The 6,116-nt window shown below is 38.9% G+C and overlaps 1 non-coding gene across 1 annotated transcript; it reads left to right on the forward strand.

The window, feature by feature from the left end:
* The first annotated feature begins 390 nt into the window (after positions 1–390).
* On the forward strand, positions 391–497 carry LOC131621219 (small nucleolar RNA R71). The gene has a single exon (XR_009289544.1). It is a non-coding gene; the product is annotated as a small nucleolar RNA R71 (small nucleolar RNA).
* The last annotated feature ends 5,619 nt before the right edge of the window (positions 498–6,116 follow it).

The raw sequence follows: 6,116 nt of genomic DNA on the forward strand, positions 1-6,116 counted from the left end.
TTTACTTGATCAGATGGGGCTCCAGTCAAGAGTTGACATTCGGCAACTACATGTCCAGTCAATCCACAGATCTCGCAGTTAGGTGTTACAGCAGCAGCGGTGGCTGAAGGAGTGATGGTTAAGTTCTCGATCTTTTAAGTTAAAGCGTCTACTTTCGCATTAACGCGGTCTATACCACTTATTTCGTACATTCCTCCTTTGGTTTGGGCTTTCTCTAGAGCGGCTCGTTCTCCACCCCATTGGTAATGGTTTTGTGCCATGTTCTCTATGAGGTTATATGCTTCATCATGAGGCTTGTCCATTAATGCTCCGCCAGCAGCGGCATCTATAGTCATTTTAGTGTTATATAAGAGACCACCATAGAAAGTATGGATGATCAGCCATGGTTCGAGTCCATGATGAGGGCATAGTCTAAGCATGTCCTTATAACGTTCCCAAGCTTCGAAGAGTGATTCGTTATCTTTCTGGGTAAATCCGTTGATTTGACCTCTGAGCATAGCAGTTTTGCTAGGCGGGAAGTATCTCGCTAAGAATACTCTCTTCAATTCGTCCCATGTAGTTATGGAATTTGAAGGCAGGGATTGAAGCCACGCTCTAGCTCTATCTCTCAAGGAGAAAGGAAAGAGACGTAATCGAATAGCTTTGGAACTAACGTTGTTAGCTTTGACGGTGTTGGCGTATTGCACGAACACAGATAAATGGAGGTTAGGGTCGTCTACAGGGCTTCCAGAGAATTGATTCTGTTGAACAGCTTGGACCAGTGAAGGCTTCAGTTCGAAATTGTTTGCCTCAATCGCAGGTGGTGCGATACTTGAGTGCGGTTCAGCGCGCGAAGGAGCGGCATAGTCTCTAAGAGGACGAGGAGCAGCCATCTCTAACTTTGGGGTGAATTGATTAATTTGATCAGTAAAAGTCAATTCCTGATTAATCGGAATTGGGTCTACTTCGGGAAGATTGCGAGCTCGACGTTTGACGTTAATGAAACGTTCGATCTCGTTAATTCGTTGTATTAAATCTCCTCCTTGTGAACGAGTATTTGGCATACAATCGTTCAGAAAGAAAGAGAAAATTTGTCCTAGTCTCTACGGTGTAACAGTGAGTTACAATATCGACTTAAATAGTCCCCGGCAACGGAGCCAAAAACTTGATCGCGACTTTACGTGTCTATAAATCTGATGACTGCAAGTGCACAGTCGTGTCGTGTAGTTTTAAAAGATATCGAATCTACAGGGACTATGAATCGATCTACCGTTATCTAAGGTTACTATGTAAAGCTAGGGCTACTAAAATTTTGATTGTTCCTAAGGGAGAGTGATTGTGAGGAATAAAGAATATAATAAAAGACAGGTATCAGTATGTATTTCGTTTAACTTAAGGTAATCCGAAGGTCCATTGGCTTTTGCATAATTAAATTAAAAATCTTTACTAATTCAATTGATTAAAAATCCTCGTCTCAAACTTTCGCTCTGTTGATTCAGATTACTATCCTAATCCTAATGTACGCTTTCGCCATCCCATTAGATTTTAGAAGAGCTTTTTGGAAACAACGTAATTAATAAAATTCCTATTTTATGAAGTTGTTATCTATTTAAATCTCCTAATCTCAAACTTTCGCTCTGTTGACTCGGAGCAAGCTAATATCCCTAACGTACGCTTTCGCCATCCCGCTCGGGTGTAAAAACAATTTTTGAAAATAAATAAGTCCCAATTAGTTTTAATACGCTTTCGCCATCCTTAAAACTAATGTCCTATGTCTACTATCTGGTTAACGATCTCAAACTTTCGCTCTATTGATTTTAACCTTTGACCGTCTTAACCCCTCAAACTTTCGCTCTATTGGTTTTAAGACTTATAATTAAATTAGACATATAAACCAAAAATAAGTGATATTTAATAAAACATAATTAAGCCAATTTATTTCGGATCCCACGGTTAACTTACTCTACATACCGACACCTTAGTAATTTAGCCAGACATATTAATACGGTTAAACATGCATAAATAGATTCGGTTTATAGTAATAGGCATGTTAATAGGCATATAATATATCATGCAAATAAATATATAAATAAGGCGGTAAATATTAAACCTGAATTAAATAAACGGCAAATAAATCTTCAAGTATCGAACCTCCACCACAGGTTGGCTGGATCGTTCTTCGGAATTTAAACGGACGGAAAATAAAACAAGGAAATAAAAGCGATAAATCTAACGTAAGGCTAGATTTATAAAAAGTTCACAACAATTTCCGGTGTAGAAATCGTTGTGAGAAAATAAGTGTTTGACTGAAAGCAGAATGAAAATACGGTTCGCGGTACAATTTCGGCAGCAGTTCGTTAGCAGAAAATCGGACAGGTTGAAGTGAAGTATCTACCTCTATTTATAGGCGAGGCTTTGCAGTTGAAATCCGAGAATTTAGGGAGCTTTTCTGACTGGGACTTGGAGACGTGCGTCTCCGATTCTTCTGGGAGACTGGGTGCGTGACTTGAGACGTGCGTCTCAAGTGGAGAATCTTTAGGGAAGTGGAGACGTGCGTCTCCCTTCTGCTGAGGTGGCATAGACGTGCGTCTCTGCGTAGTTGTGTGGCTTTGGTTGCTATCCTTCGTGGGCTGGATTGCTTCAATGGGTCTTTGGGTCTCTTTCAGCACACTTGGGCCTTATTTGCACCCCTCTTTCACTTCAGCACTCCTTTTTCATCTTTTAGGCATAGAAAGGGGTCGTTTTAGCTCCATTTTTCTCTTTTTCACAATTAGTCATAATAAGAGTGTAAAACCTGAAACAAAGCAAAAACTCGCGTAATATCATAATAAATCAATATAATAAACGGAAAATGCTATAAATATCTATGGATTTCAAGCTAAATATACGATATAAAATCGTGTTATCATAGATGATGGTAGATTTCGTGTTTATACATGTTTAATTGCTGTGTTAGAATGAGTTTTTAGTGGGGTAAGGGTGATTGTGTAGGTCTGTTACTGCTATCATTTTTTATCAAAATCACGCTCCCGCTAAGCGGACATGGGTTCGCTAAGCGGATGTTGTTTCATATGGAAAAATAAAGAGGCTCACTAAGTAGAGCCAGTCCGCTAAGCGGAGCCTGTTTCATAAAAAGCTTCTGCCACCCACCGCTTGAAGCGGGGTTATTGAAATTTCATTTCCCTAAGCACGCTTGAAGGTCGCTAAGAAGACCTTGTTGTGCAAAACTTGTTCATACTTTAAAATGATGTATCCTTTGAACTGTAACTCCTTTCTATGTGCCGTTTGAACCTCCATGAAGCTCTAATTGATGTCTTTACATTGTATATGCTTTTTATATATTTGGAAACTCTTTTGAATCCTTTTCTTGAATTGGATTATTATATGATGTGAATGTTGTTGTGAGATGAATTGTTGTCGTATGATAATGATGCAACATGGTGACGTGTTAATGACGTAATGTATTCTTATGAGTGATGGCGGTTTCTTTGTTGTTGAAGTTTGACATTTTATTGAAAATGTTCGATGGTTGTTTAGATAATGTTGTGACGTATTGTTATGTTGTATTTGTGGATGTGCATCTTGTGGTGTCGTTTTCTTTACCTCCCCGTTTCACTTGGGAGGACGGCACGCTAAACCCTTCACGCGAAATTTGGGAGGAGAATGCGCCCGTGGTGGGATGAATTTTGTTTCAGTTCTTCCTACGAGTAGGAAAGGGAAAAAAAGATCTCAACTAAACCCTAGGAGTTTGCTAAGTGTGGGGATTTCACCTAGACTAGAAATTCTGGAGTCCGGGGGGTCGGTTATACATAGGGAAGTGTTTAAACACCCTACATATCTGTAGTACTCTACAGGAACCTTCTCTGTGTCATTGTGATTGTATTTGCTGCTAATGATTGGGAAAGTTTCTCCTTTGTGTTAGGAGAGAGAATTGAATTGATTAAAGAAAGACAGACAAATAGACAGACTGACTATTTTTGGTATTTTATTAGCTCGCTGAGATTCCTTGTGAACCTCATGCCTACATATCCCTAGTGGAAGTCAGAGCTTAATGTAGTTCGGGGAACTAACTAGGGAAATTAATTGTTTTTGGTGCCTTGCTTGAAGCTCAAGGTTGAAGCTTTGAATTTAATCTCTGTTTACAGTAAAGAGACATGAAATCATCTTTACAGAGAGGTATTTGTACTATTCTACCACAAACATTTAAAGGAGTGACAGAATAACTGGATTCATTTCATTCAAGAGGGGGACCTTACTTGTGTGTGCAAGTATGCCAGTCAGATGCCTCTTAAATGAAAGAAAGATGCTCGTCCAAATTAGGGAAAGTGTACAAGTCTGGGGATGTGCCAGAGCATGTCTTTCAGAGTCCTAAATGGGAGACTTTGATTGAAATTGAAATTGAAATGTTTGTTTGTTTGAATGTGGTAGAGTAGTAAAAATATCTCTCTATAGAGATAAGCTATGTCTGTTTACTATATGAAAGATTTGACTTTAGCTGGCTTGAATGAGGCCCAAGCTTGAGGTTTTTTTTTGATTGATTTATTAATATTATTGACTCTGGGAGATGACTCCACTGGGGATTAATTACAGGGTATTTTTGTGTTATGTACAAAGCCCAGAATTGAGGCTGACTCTATTTAGGGAGACTCTATTTGTGTGCCTTGTACAAAGCCCAAGGTTGTGGCTAACTGCTGAGGATAACTGAATTTTTGAGACTATGAATGACTCTATTTTGTGTGCCTTGTACAAAGCCCAAGGTTGTGGCTGACTCTAGCTAGGGAAAACATTATTTTCTGCCTTGTACAAAGCCCAAGGTTGTGGCAGACTCTTAAATAAACTGAGTATGGATGACTCTATGGGGAAAAGATCCTAGGTGTTAGGAATCTTTGACACATGAAAATATGGTTTATCTGCCTTGTACAAAGCCCAAGGTTGTGGCTACTGAGTGATGAAGAACTCACTGGGGAGACTCTATTATCTGCCTTGTACAATGCCCAAGGTTGAGGCTGACTCTTGACAGGGGAGTTTTGTTGTTTGGTGCCTTGTATGAAGCCCAAGGTTGAGGCTAACTATTTTTGTTGGTTTATACTCTACTGAGGAGATTTTATTTATTGAAAGACTGTTTTTCTTTGGAAGCTAACCCTTTCCAGGGATTTTGACTCAGCTGGAGAAATTATTTAGTAAAAGACTGACTTTATCATGTTTTTTGGAGGCTGACCCTTTCCAGGGGTTTTGACTCTTTTGGGGAAATTATCTCCTAAGAGAAATGAATCTTTATTTTTTTGACATTTTTATTAATTGACTTTGGAGGCTAACCCTTTCCAGGGAATTTTATTGAAATGATGGATTGATTTTAATTGACTTTGGAGGCTAACCCTTTCCAGGGGTTTTTATTGAAATGATTGGCAGAAAGATTATCTAGTGGAGACTTCTTGTTTAAAGCCCAAGATGAAGGCTGACTCATGCTGAGGATAAGAAAATATGGATCCTAGACTCTGCTAAGGAAGATTGATGAAGATAAGGGTGACAGAGACTGTCCATGTCTCTCATTCCAAAAGGTGTACTCAATGCAAAATTGAGACAAACTTAGCTTGTTTAAAGTCTGGTTTAAATTGGAAGAAAACTCACCAGGGTAGGCTAAAAGGTGACTAAAGACCTGTTCCTATGTTTATAAGAAACCTGATGGGTCCTTGTATACAAGCTCAAGAGGAAGCTGGAAATGCTTTTAAGAAGCCTGTGGGTCCTTGTACAAAGCCCAAGAGGAGGCTAATCGAGGGTCCTTGTTATAGCACAAGAGAAAGCTATGTGGTTTTGAACTTATTTTGGCTCTAAGCAAATGGGTAAGAGGTTTCACCGGGAATAATTCCTCTTTGGGTGGATGTGTCCTATGTTTTTGGATTCTAAGATTTTTGCCAAGATGTTTCACCGGGAATAATTCATCTTGGGGGTTTGAACTACAGATCTCTAATTAGGAAAGAGCATTCACCGGGAAGACATTCTCAATCCTAGGTCATATTCCTATAATATATATATAGTTTAACTGTCTTAAGGTTTATACTCAAACGTAGTTCTAAACTAATATATGCACAGTTTATATTTGACAGTAATTTAAATAAAGACTGTAAATTGAAAGCTTG

The sequence above is a fragment of the Vicia villosa genome, linkage group LG7 (genome assembly GCF_029867415.1).
Source record: "Vicia villosa cultivar HV-30 ecotype Madison, WI linkage group LG7, Vvil1.0, whole genome shotgun sequence".
NCBI classification, from domain to species: domain Eukaryota; kingdom Viridiplantae; phylum Streptophyta; class Magnoliopsida; order Fabales; family Fabaceae; genus Vicia; species Vicia villosa.